Source organism: Falco rusticolus, chromosome 3 (assembly GCF_015220075.1).
Source record: "Falco rusticolus isolate bFalRus1 chromosome 3, bFalRus1.pri, whole genome shotgun sequence".
Classification (NCBI taxonomy): domain Eukaryota; kingdom Metazoa; phylum Chordata; class Aves; order Falconiformes; family Falconidae; genus Falco; species Falco rusticolus.
This window is the reverse complement of record NC_051189.1, coordinates 115,387,487-115,399,748: the sequence shown is the minus strand read 5'-3', so window position 1 is coordinate 115,399,748 and position 12,262 is coordinate 115,387,487.

Sequence of the window (12,262 nt, the reverse complement as noted above, 5' to 3'; positions counted from 1 at the left end):
TGCCTTTAAACAGAAAGCAGTAGAGCTGGGCCCTGTGAGCAGCTGACAAGTCCAACTGTTGCTCTGTAGCTGTACAGCCATTGGAGGTTGTTTCTGGGGTGAAGTTCTTGTTGGGAAGAGTCTTGAGAAGGGTGGCCCTGACTCCAGGGGCCGTGAGTTCATTTCTTGTCTGTTGGGCAAGCTGTTCCCATTTGTAGTGTCTCGGTTTTGCTTTCTTGAAAGGCAGATGATTTCCTTTAAAAGATTTTGATAGTGTTTCCCATCTGTAGCTACCAACAAGGAAACTGAAAGACGACAGTATCGTGGACTATCTAAACGAAGACCCTTTGGAGGGCAGAGCTCAGCTGATGTGCTCGCTCTCTGACAGCAGAGCTGGCCTGAGCACACGTGCAGCTCCAGACAAGTCACGGCACTGCTGCGCCGTGCCTGGTGTCAGGAGGCTCATGGGGTGAAGAGGGGAGCTGAGGCTGCTGTAGTGGAGAGGGGTGCTTGTGGACAAGGGCATGTGCCCTAAGGAAATCGGCTTTTGTTAGCTCTGCTGGTCGCAGTGCCTTCTGTTTATCTACTTTGCTGGCTCAGGGGGAATGAAGTTACATCGGTGTAACAAAGCTACGTTAGCGTTCATACCGATTCTGTGGCTTGTAGCTGTATTTTCTCATTTGATCTCGATGGACTGATCTGTATCCGTGGGCTCCTGCTGTGGATATGTTTGAAACCAAACTGAATGATGAAGCTGGTGCTTTTCTTCTTGTCATTCAGGGCACTCGGACAAATTAAACTGCTGTTGGCTTGCTGGGTGGCATTACCTGTGACAAACGAGCAAGTGAAGCCAGGGTGCACCAAGTAAGGGCATCGGGTAGGAAAATTATGAGAGTTTTTACAGCTCCTGCTTGTGTATGTTGGTTTAAGGTATAGGCAGGCATATGCTGCTTCAGCTACTTCATAGTTTTAATTTCCTCAGGCAATATTTCTTATAGGGACTGGGAGTTCCTATAGTTTGTGTTTTCTTGTTTGTGTGTTCTGGTGTTCTTTTTTTTTTCTTTAAAGCAGCGGTTGGCTCTTCATCTTGCTGCACCCTCTCGCCTAAGAATCAGATATACAACAGCACATGCACATTTACTGCAGGCATCGTGCAAGAGGTTGGTGGATTTGAAATGTTCCGTGTGATATTTCTTCAAGGGGACTGACTAATTTCAGAGTGTGTTGTGGACTTGGAGCCGCAATGCAGTACAACTTGCCGTGGGAAGGAGCGTGAAATAATGCTGCTCTGGCCATTGGGTGAATTCTTCGCTGCTGTGTTACTTAGGGAGAGAAATTTTGCGCACTCGAAGGCAACTGACAGGATGGAGGTGAGGTTGTCCTGGGTCCCAGCTGCCTGCCCTCCAGGTGTACAGTCTGTGACAGACCAGTTCAGTTAGTCTGAGATCCTTTTGTGCTAGTGGGCAGTGAAAGATGCACATGAGCAAACTTTCTCACAGTGTGACTAGCCCACAGGGCAATGCAATCCACAGATATTAGTGTGCAAAATCCCTTCTCAGGCTCCCTCTGTCCTTCCTCTCCAGATGAGGCTTTTCTTATGGCTAGTTACTCGTTAGATCAGAACTTGCTCAGCTTTCCCATGAAACTTGCTGGTGCAGGCTGGGTTTTGTAGTGGCTACTGCATCGGTCTGAGCCAGCCGGCGTTTCATAGCGTCTTTGGGAGTGAAGGATTTGGGGAAGTCTGGGGTAAGGAGGAAGGTGCTGCTGTGTAACGTGCTGTAGGTGAGGAGAAACCTGCTGGGAGCAGCTGAACGGGGGCTCCTCAGGGCAGAGCCCTGCCTGTGCGCCTCGAGAGCGGAGACGCAGGTGCTTGACTATGGGTCCCAACGGTTAAGCCTGTGCTTAAGGAGGGAGAGGCTCCTGAAAATGTTGGATGGTTGTAAGAGAAGGATCCTGAGTATCATAGTGCGACTCAATGTATTGGAAGTCTTTGAAGTCTTCTCCTGACATCCATCCCGTACCAGCATCTTTCATCCTTCGCCAGCGCTTCCCCAGCTGAAGCTATTAAAGGGAAACTACAGAAGCCATAAATCCTGGCTGTTAACATCTCCAGTGGTAAGATTTCACAATGAGCCCAAGTTGCTGCAAAAGATAAGAGAAGGCCTTGAAACCAAGGCAAGTTGTGACTGGTTCCAAGAATAGCTGAGCTTCACAGCTTCGTTGGGGGTCCCTCCAGGTTACTGGCTTCTGGGTGCAGTAGCTGGCTCTGCTGCTGACTCTCTGGGTGCCCTTGTGTGAGTCACCCAGTGCGCGTCTACGCTGTGCAGCGCAGCCTGGAGGAGAGATCCCCGGCTCTGACCTGACCTGAAGGGGTAAAGCTGTGTCTGGGGTGCTGTATCTAGGTTAAACCACCCAGCTGCAGCGCTGTCCTGCTGTGGTTACGCCGCTTCCAAGGATTGATTTTTATCACGTCCACAGGGAGCTGAGCTTATGCACCCGTTTCAATGGAGCGTGGGCACATACCATCCCCCCCTCCCTCTCTGCATGCAGAGGGTGGAGTACCTCTCCCAGAGTTTGCAGAAGGGCCAAGAAGGAATTCAGGAGTCCTGATTCCCCAGGATCCCTGCTTTGGCCACACCGCCTGGTTGGAAGAGGCAGTGAAAGGCGAGGTCTCTTTGTATCTTTACGCTGCGATAGTAGCCGGAAGGCTCCCTGCTTTATCGGGAGCGTTGCTTCCACAGGGGGAGAAAAACGCAGCCTGAGCTGCCAGACAGCAAATAGGAGTGATTCCTGGGAACGTTTCCTTGAGTGAATGGGAACGTTGTTAGTGGGCAAACTGGAATCAATGTTACACTCATAATTTTATTTACACCCTTGCTGCGATCCTGATCTCTGCCCAGCCTAGAGTGTGTATCTGTACAGAGTTCACTTCAGTATAAACACTTGGCTCTGCAGAACGTGTCAGTACATCAAATTGTCTGCCAGGCGCCTTCCTGAATGATTCTTTTTATGGGAGACTTTTTTTCTCATGTCTTCTTCACAGCACTAGTCTAGCAAGTCTCCTCTTTCTAGCAGCAGGCCAGGAAGGAGCCATGGGTCTGAAGGGCAAAAAGTCCAGCTACCCACATGAGAGGGCTGGTGGCATCGTGGCAGAACGGTCAGAAGGTCTTTGACCTCTCCGTGGCAGAGGCACTGTTTTCCCATTGGCATTGCTTGTTCCAGCGGTTCCCACCCGCAGCGGCGTCGGGAGAGAGAAGAACCTGCCTCTTGACGTGCCGAATGTTGTGCTGTGGACGCAGCTGCTCCTAAGCCTCCAGAGGAAGGTGGTTGTTACCATCTTGGTGAAACAGCTTTGGCTGGGTAGCTGTGAGGGACCCTGCCACAGCATCCGTGCTGGAACACAGGGCTCAGCAAGACCGCAAAGGCTTGGGCTGGACTCGGAGGGAAAGCAGTGGCACGGGGGGACACACGCAGAGCAGCTCATGTCACATCTGGCCAACGTCCTCGTATAAACGTCTCAGACCTGCAAGCCACTCGCTTGGTCCTGCCAGCTTCGTTGGCTTTGCTCTGCTCGCTCTCCTCCTCCAGGCATTAAAATGAGCCTAATAATCATCCTTTTGATTTTCTGGCTCTGAAGTCTTCCCCAGCATCACCACCTTAAAACTACCCTTCTTGTGGGGAAATTGCCCGCTGTTCCGGCCACGCACTGCTCCTTGGGGTCATGCTCTCCCGTTCCTGTCACATGCTGTGCTCTGGGGGAGCTGGTGGCTGCTGCTGTGTGCGGAGAGCAAAGCAGATCCACTCGGATGCCGGAGAGCTCTCGTGTTTGGCGCTAACGCCCAGACAAACCCAAGGCTTTGAGGAGGCAAATGCTGCGTCTAGGAATTCAGATCAGCAGCTGTTAGTGAAAACCTCAGTCAGGCCAAGAGGCTTTGGAGCTGCTGTTGCCCTCCAGGGATGACTTTGCTCTGTGTCAGGGCATTTGCGTTGCTCACTCAGACCTGCTTGGAAAAGGAAGCCTCAATATCAGCTACACTGATGAGATACTTCGGGGTTTTTTGTTGTTTTCTGAGCTGAAAACCAAATCCTCAAGTGTTTGCTGCCCTACTGATTAACTGGAGATAGGATAAGCCCTTCCAGGCGCTGTGTTAGTGCAAAGGTGCAAACAGTCCCTGCCTGTTGTTGCCTGTTTCGAGTGGATGATGTGGATCTTGGGGAATCGGGACTCCTGGGTCTCCTCCTGGCCCTGAAGTACTGCTTTATCTTCTGCGTGCAGAAGGGGTCCTCAGGGCTCTGGAAAGCCCTGTTAGACCAAAAGCTTAATGAACTGCTGTGAACTTTCCTTTTCTGTAGCACCCATGCCTCTTACAACCTCTTAATTTCTGCAACAAGGCAAGGCAGCAGTAGGGGGGATGCGCAGGAAGAAGCCCTGGCTATATTGGGAAGATGGAGAGGAGAAACAAGCCCTGGAGCTCCTGCATCCTGAGCTGGCAGCGTCCCTACAGAGCCATCCTTGCTGGGACATGGGGCAGGCAGTCCCACATCCCAGAGGTGCTCGCTGCTTGGTAACATCGGGTTGGTTTTGGTGGGAAAGGGCCTATTTCTGTGTGCACGGTTAGGAAATACTGTCCTGGTTCTCTTGGTCCAGAGGAAGAGCTGTTATGATCCAGCTGGCCTGTGGAGGTCAGCCTCAGCTCAGGGAATCTCTCTGGCAGCTCCCAGGGACCAGTAGGGGGGCCCAGCTCCTGCCCCTCTGCACCCTGCCAAAGTTGGGGGCCATCTCTGAGGCAGCACCTTTCCCCCCACCCCAGGGTTCGGTGGCTCTCGCTGCCCTCCTGCGACATCCCGCTGCTTTTTCTTGGTGGTCTAGGCAGGACAATACAGGGACACTGGGGAGTGTTTCTGGAGAATGGATTGAGAGCGGCCCTGAGGAGGACTTGGGGGAGCTGGTGGATGAGAAGCTCAGCCTGGCCCGGCAGCGTGGGCTGGCAGCCCAGCAAGCCACCCGTGCCCTGGGCTGCATCCCCAGCGGCGTGGCCGGCAGCTGGAGGGAGGGGATTCTGCCCCTCTGCCCCGCTCTGCTGAGACCCCCCTGCAGCGCTGGGTCCAGCTCTGGGCCCCCGCATAAGGACACGGAGCCGCTGGAGCGGGGCCAGAGGCCACGAGGATGCTCAGAGGGCTGGAGCATCGCTCCTGTGCGGGCGGGCTGGGAGTGGGGCTGTCCAGCCTGGGGCAGGGAAACCACCGGGGAGACCCTCGAGTGACCTTTCGATACCTCAAGAGGGTTTGTAAGGAAGATGGGACAGATTTGAGTAGAGCCTGTAGCAACAGGACAAGAGGGAATGGTTTTAAACTGAAAGAGGGTGGATTCAGATGAGATACTAAGGATAAATTCTTTGCTGTGAAGGGGATGAGACCCTGGACCAGGCTGCCCCGAGCAGCTGTGGGTGCCCCGTCCCTGGCAGTGCCCAAGGCCAGGCTGGACGGGGCTGGGAGCACCCTGAGCTGGTGGGGGGTGTCCCTGCCCACAGGAGGGGGCTGGATGGGCTTTAAGATCCCTTCCAACCCAAACCCTTCTGTGGTTCTATGATTGGCTTCTGGAGAGATGGAGAAGACAGGCAATGAAACAGCCGTAACGCTCTGTGCTGACCCCGTTTTAACAGTGTGAGTGCATTTGGGTTTGACTTAAACATTTGTCCCCGTGTTGTAGGATCTGTGCTGCATCTCCAATGACTTCTGAGGGTGCAGGTCAGAGACAGCCACAGATGGACATCGGGACTCTTGGTGTTTTCCTGCACTTCTGGTGTTTTTCAAGGTCCCTCTTCATCCAACAAGCGAAGAACACTGGGCACAGATGAGTGTTTGCTGTTGTATGAGTCCCCATTCTTAAAACGCCACAAACCACTCAGCTCTGTAGCCAGGACAAAACAGTTCTAGATGTGGGATAGTTTTTGAAGGACCCTTGGGAGCTGAAGGCTGTGTGATGCCTCACCCCAAAGCCTACCCAGCAGGCCGGTGGGACAAGCGCCTCTTCTTATGGCATTTTAAGACTATCTCTTTCCCACAAGGCATTTCCTTGGCCCATCCCTAATGGATCCCCACTGAGGATCCTGAAGTATGGTTGGATACTTGGGTGGTTCTTGCTTGTGCTGTCTGTGCGGTGCCCAGTGTTAATTAGCAGAGCTGAGTTTAGGCTCCTGAAATGACCTCTGCTGCTGGGCTCCAGTCCTGCCCACGGGATGTGGCTTTTGTGCCACTTTAGGCACTAATGACAACGATTGTGGTCATTACAGGAATTGGGTTGCCGGAGCTCTGAAGCAAAGGTCCCTGGTTGCAGGTGTGCAGCGAGGCTTTAAGGTCAATGGAGAACCGATGGAAAAGTACCTCTCACTCCTTGATCTTTCCCGTGGTGCCTGTCAGCCCCTCCTAGGAAGGCTGTAACAGCGAGATCTGAAGGTTTCATGTCTCTGTTTGCCTGGCAGTAGATGGGACAGGTACTAAACCCAGCTTGAGTTGGCACCTGATGCTGCACCACAAGCCCGTGCTGCCTCCTCCACCTCACAAGGGCCATATGGGAGCCCCATCCATGCAGAAAGACATACTTTATTTATTTTTTTTTAGATGTTGTATTAGCCTTATCTATGGCAATACACAATTATCTGACATGGCAAGTTTGGAAAAACCAAAGACAAGGAGTCTATCAAGCCTTTCTCTGATTGTGTTCAATGCTGGACGTTGATGGTGCCCTTCAGCATCATACCGTGGAGGATAAGAGCCCAGTGTAGGACGGTGTTGACAGTCCTGGCTGGCCCATGCAGCAGTGGTTGCTGTCGATGCCCTTTGCTCTGGCCCCAGCGATGATTTGGGATACCAGGTTTTCCTCTGGGTGTGTAGTGAATTCCCCTGGTGAAGGTCCAGGAGTTTCCCTGGAACTGGGCACTCCGGTGTTATCAAAGCAATAATTCTTCCCACTTCCCACCTAATCAAGCAAGGAGAGCTTATAGGATGTGGGTGCTGTCAGTAACTACAGCACATGCTCCAAGACTCCACTGCTCTCCGACTGGGTGACTGTCCTCACTTGGTGCTCCCCGGGCTCCATCACAGCCATTAATACATGGAGAAGTTGGATTCACGTTTTAGACGAGCTCATATTCTTTGCTATTAGCAGGTTTCTATAGATGCCACAGAAAGCATGTTATTAAGGCAGATGAAAGGCCAAGGAACGCGTTTGCTGTGCTTGTGCATGCCCACGGGGTAAGCTTTCTGCCCCTCCCCCATTTTTTTTGATTGTATCCATCCTGCATCAAAGTCGCTCGGAGAAGCGAGCTCCCCCCCCAGAAAGGCCCTGCCGTGGTGGTAATGGAGCAAAACCACAAAGCGTTTTCGCTGCTTGTGAAGCACCAGACTGATCGCCAGGCTGAGCCAAGCTGACAGGTTGATCTTTTGCTTCCTGCAGCCTGTTGTTCCACCAAGAAAAAAAAAATAAAAAATAGGCAGCCCCCCTCCTTCCTGGAGACTCCTCCACCTGCCCCGCTCCTTTGCTGACTTGTGCATTCCTCCTTCCACATGTTATAAAGATTAATCGCGCCAGTTGGAGCTTGGTGCGACTGGGCAAGGCGAGACATTCCTCTGTTGACATCGCTGCTTTTGGCTAAGGGAGGCCAGAGGGTCTGGGCTCACCCTGGCCAGTTGGTGTGTGGGCAAGCTCCTGGTGGGGTTTGGCCGCTCCTTGTCTCGGGCACAAAGGGAAAGGAGCCCCCCAGGATGCACCCGGTCCCTGGTGGGAGGGGGTTCTCTATGCAGGATGCGCGGCTGCCTGTTGCTGTTGCAGGTCCCGTGGTTTTTGCTCTGGAGAAGGAAGGGGCAGCCGGGCCCTGAGCTGGGGGGCAGCGGTCTGGGAAGGTCTAGAGATAAATGTGACTCTTCCTGCGTCAGGAGTGGGCGAGTGTGGCTGTGCCGTGGGGCAGGAGCAGCTGCATTCGGGCAGCAGGTAAAGCAACATCTCCGTAGAGCAGCGGGGAGCCTTGGTGAAACCGTGGCCAAGGGTCTTGGGTCTGCTGCTGCGGCGGTGGCCTGTCCCCGTCCCCCGTGATGGTTTGTGCTGGCTTTGTAAGTGCTGGAGGCTCTTGTGCAGGCTGAGCATCGCTGCTGCAGCTCCCCCGCACCTGAGAGCTTTGAGAGCTTTTGGCTGAACCTCTCTCCAGACCCAAATCAAGCTCACGGCTACACTGGATCTTCTTTCAGATCCATCCATTAGGATCTTCAGCCCTAAAGAGAGGAATGTGGCTCCTGGGAAGAGATGGGAGCAGCTGTGCCGGAGCTTTGGGAGAGCAGAGCCTTTCCCCAGGGTTTTCGCTGCCTCGCACTATCCTGTCCTGTGCACGTCTGCCCCAAGCTAGGAAGTCAGCTGGAGGCTGCAAGGTCAAACCTCAGAGGTAAGTGGCTACTTCTGGAATTTCATAGAAGAGAGAGCAGGAGCCTAGAGTGGGATGCACAAAGATGCACGTCATCTAGAGAAACAAGGACCGGGAAGAGGCGCAAATCTCCCCCACACAGCTGGAAGCCGCAGAGGCGAACTGCTCTCCGGGAGAGGAAACCTGAGGTGCAAATCCAGGTTAGATGTTAGGAAAAATCTCCCGTCATCTCGGCAGGCTGGGGAACCGCCACCACGGAGGGTGAAGGACATGTTAGAGCACTCCAGACAGATGTTTGTCTATGTAAACACCAGCGTGCCTTGGGCGAGGGAACAGGTTCCGCGGCTCCCTGGGCTCCAGCCCTGTTTCTCTGGGATTTGTATGCACATAGTCGCTTGTGAGCCTGTGTGCTTGTCCCACCATAAACACGCGTTTTGGATCTGGAACAAAAGTTCACATACATATTGCTTTTGTTGCGTTTTGTCATCTATTTCTAGTCTCGTTGAGTGCTGCAAAAACAGCTTCTGGGTATGAGAAGGATTATACAAATGAAGCTGTTGTAGGACTGTAATTTCAGAGATTTTTTTTTTTCTTACCATTAGATTTTTTTCTTTCCTTTTCCCTTTACTAAAAAAACCTTCTTTTGTGCACTTTGGACTGAGCTTGTCATATTTCTTAGAGTCTCCAGTGACTCCTTCATAGTACAGACTTTCTGGAGTCCTCCTTGTTAGACCAAGAACTGCATGATTCATTGTGTGCTGGAGATTTAATACTGCACGTAAAACATTCCCGGTTCAAATTTGTTTTCTTTCTTTCCCCCCTCCCCTCTTTTTTTTTTTTTCTTTCTTTTTTTTTTTTTCTTGGCTTCTCACTTACATCCTGGATTTTTTTTTTTTTCATGAGATATAAAATAAATACCTTCCCAAATATGTCTAGTAGGAAACAATCCACTTGGATTTTTCAGCTGCTGTTTTAAGGCCTTAAACCAATTTGGTGCTGTTCAGCTTTCTCAAGGGATGGGTGTCTGTGGGGAAGCCCATCTCCCACCTCTCGTGCCCCTCTGAAGATGCACGTCATGTCGTGAGCAGCTCGGCCTCTACGTGCAGCCGGGCTCCTGCATTTGGAGGTGTTTTTTGATTACTGAAGACTTTTGGGATTGTTTTTCCAATGGTGAGATGTAGATTTTTAGTGCCAAAAGGGATGATCTTGGTTATTCAACCCGGCTGAATCCTGTCGTTTCAGGTCACCAGCCCTGTGGTGGCATGTCCCATGGTGGTGTTAATCAGCAGGTGGTTTGCTGGGTCTGTCTGATGTCACCTGTGTGCCCAACGCCATTCCAAGAGCGGTGGCTGGGATCAGCTTCTTCCAAGGACAAAGTCCTCTGATGGGCGGTTTAGTGATGACCTGAACCTGGGAAGAATTAGTTAAACCCTTTAATTACAGGATGCCTTAAGCTTGCCTGTAGTGAGGTGTATTTGTCCTGCCCAGGCTCCTCTTCATCTGCATTTTTGAAATGTATGGTAATGAATTCAAGTCCCTCTCAGCCATGACCTGAGAATCAATTTTTCGAAGGAGCCCAAGGGCGAGTTTCCCAGGACTTGGTGCTGACCATGGGCTCTTGGAGTCGCTCTTGGCCCTTCCCAAAGCACTCGAGGAGCCTGATTTCCAAAGGGCCCTCAGCACCCCAGCAGTTCCCATCACCCTTGCTGTCCAAGGTGCACGTCCCCAGGGTGCAGCATGCTTGAAAGAAAGTCCTGCTCGCTTCGCTGCCCAAGGACGTGCTGCCTGGAGCAGCGCTTGCAGCAGTGATGGAGCCAGATCCCCTCTGGCTGGGGCAGGTTAGCTGGGTGGAGCAGCACATGAAGACACTGACTTCTTGCAGGCCAGGAGCACCCCTGGTTCTGCACCGTGCCCTGGGGACGCGTTAGCCCGCTGGGTGCCGATGATCTTCTGCTCTTTCCTGGTAGGCGCTTGCCTCCATCCCGCTCGTTTCCCGATGGAGCGCTAGTTTGCATCGCAGTTTGGTCTCGGGATGTAAATCCCATGAGACTTCTCCTTAACGTGGCGATTTGGGCCCATGGCGGAGCTGTTGTCTCTGTGCTTGGGTGACTTGAGCAGCTCCTCCATGTGTGTGGAGATATTTGTACAGCCAGGCAGCGTTCCTGCTTCTATTCCTTGTGTAAACACCTCAGGGGTCTAATGCAATTCCTGGCTGCCATCGTTTCTCTGCTCGAGGAACTGCCTGGAAAGGCAGCGATAATCGTGCAGGTTTTGCTTGACTGATGTGTGCTGGGACAGGCTCAGGTTGGAAACCAGGGCTGTCTGAGCCAGCCCACAGCAGGATCACGGCGGATGCTGCCATCAGCCCCACATCAGGCACCGTCCCAGGTCACTGGGCCAGCTGGCACCCAAAACCGCCTTTGCAATGTGAATGTCTTTCCATCCAGGAACTCCTCTCCTGGCTCTCCTTCTCCAGGTGACCCCAAACAAGGCCTTTGCAGCACCTCAACCTTGGAGAAGCAGGTTGCCATCCCTCTCCGAAGGGCTTTCGGCCACCCTGTGTGACCCCTGACACCCCTGTGCTGGAAAGCCCTAGCTCCTGGTCCCACACCAGGCTCCGGACACCTAGGGAAAGGGGGGTCCTGCCCCACGGTGCAACCCAAACCTGCAAAAACCAGGGGAAGGAAGGGAAGGTGATGAACGGAGACGTGGTTTGTACCAGGTCAGTGACGGACCAGAGGTGGTAGGTGCCGTTCCACTTTTTTCTTTAGCTTTGTCTGGGGTCTCGGCTTCTCGTTAGCCGAGGACAGGGTGATCTCAGGGCCAGGGCCACCCTCGGTACAGCCAAGAGGTCGTGGCCCAGCGTGGTCCTTCTGCAGGTGCATCAGCTGCATCCCTGCTGGCCTCACTGCCTTCTCCCGCGCCGGCGGGACCCGGGGGCTGCAAACCCCGCCGGCCGCCGGCGCAATCAGCCAGCCATCGCGCCATGGAGCCTGTGGATGCGGCGGTTCACAGGCTGGCTGGGTGCAGGAACCCAGCACCGCTTTCATTCACCAGCCTGTAAACACGGTGGTTCAGGCGTTGCTTCAAGTGTGGTTCAGGCATCGCCGCTGTGGGGGCTGCAGCTTCCCGGCTGGGGTGGGGCCGGCAGCTGGGGGCTGTAATTGCTTCAGCCACCCCACTTCAATCCAGCCCTGCTCGTGAGTCAGTGCCCCGAGGGGCTCGGGGTAACAGCCTGGGCTCACTATATATAGTTGGTGGGGCTGCTGGGAGGCGATTTGGGAACCTGCCCCTCCCCCCCCCCCCCCCATTCCCGAAGTAGGGAGAGATACCCCAAGACGGGGAGTTACACAAACCTGTTTTCCTCACCACCAGCCCCAGACAAGGAGCCCGTCTGTGGTCACTTGTTGCCGTTCAGCCGTGGCTGAGGCAACTTCTCAACCCACTTGAATTCACACTGAAGACGGCGTCTGCCGGCGCTGTCTCGTGGTGCGTGGCTCGCGCGTTTTGTCCTCCCACCCCCGAGGTTCACGCTCTGGTGCCAAGCTGGGGGGGCTGCCTGTGTCCCCCCGCTTCCTGCAGCCACGTGGCTGTTCCCGTGGCCCCACAGCAGTGCTGGTGTGGGGGACTGGGTGTCCCCATCATCCCCTGGCGTCACAGCTGCTCTTCATCCCCTGCCATTCCCACTTGCAGAGGGCAAATATTGGAGCTCCTCCACCAGCCGTGGCTCCTGCAGGGCCATCGCTGCCCCAGGTACTGCTGCCCTTTAGGGCTGAAGCTCCTGAGCACCAGCAGGGAGGACCCAAACCTCCACCCCACCAAGGTGATGGAGAAGGTGGCTTTAATCCGGGGCTGCCCCTGTGCCCGGC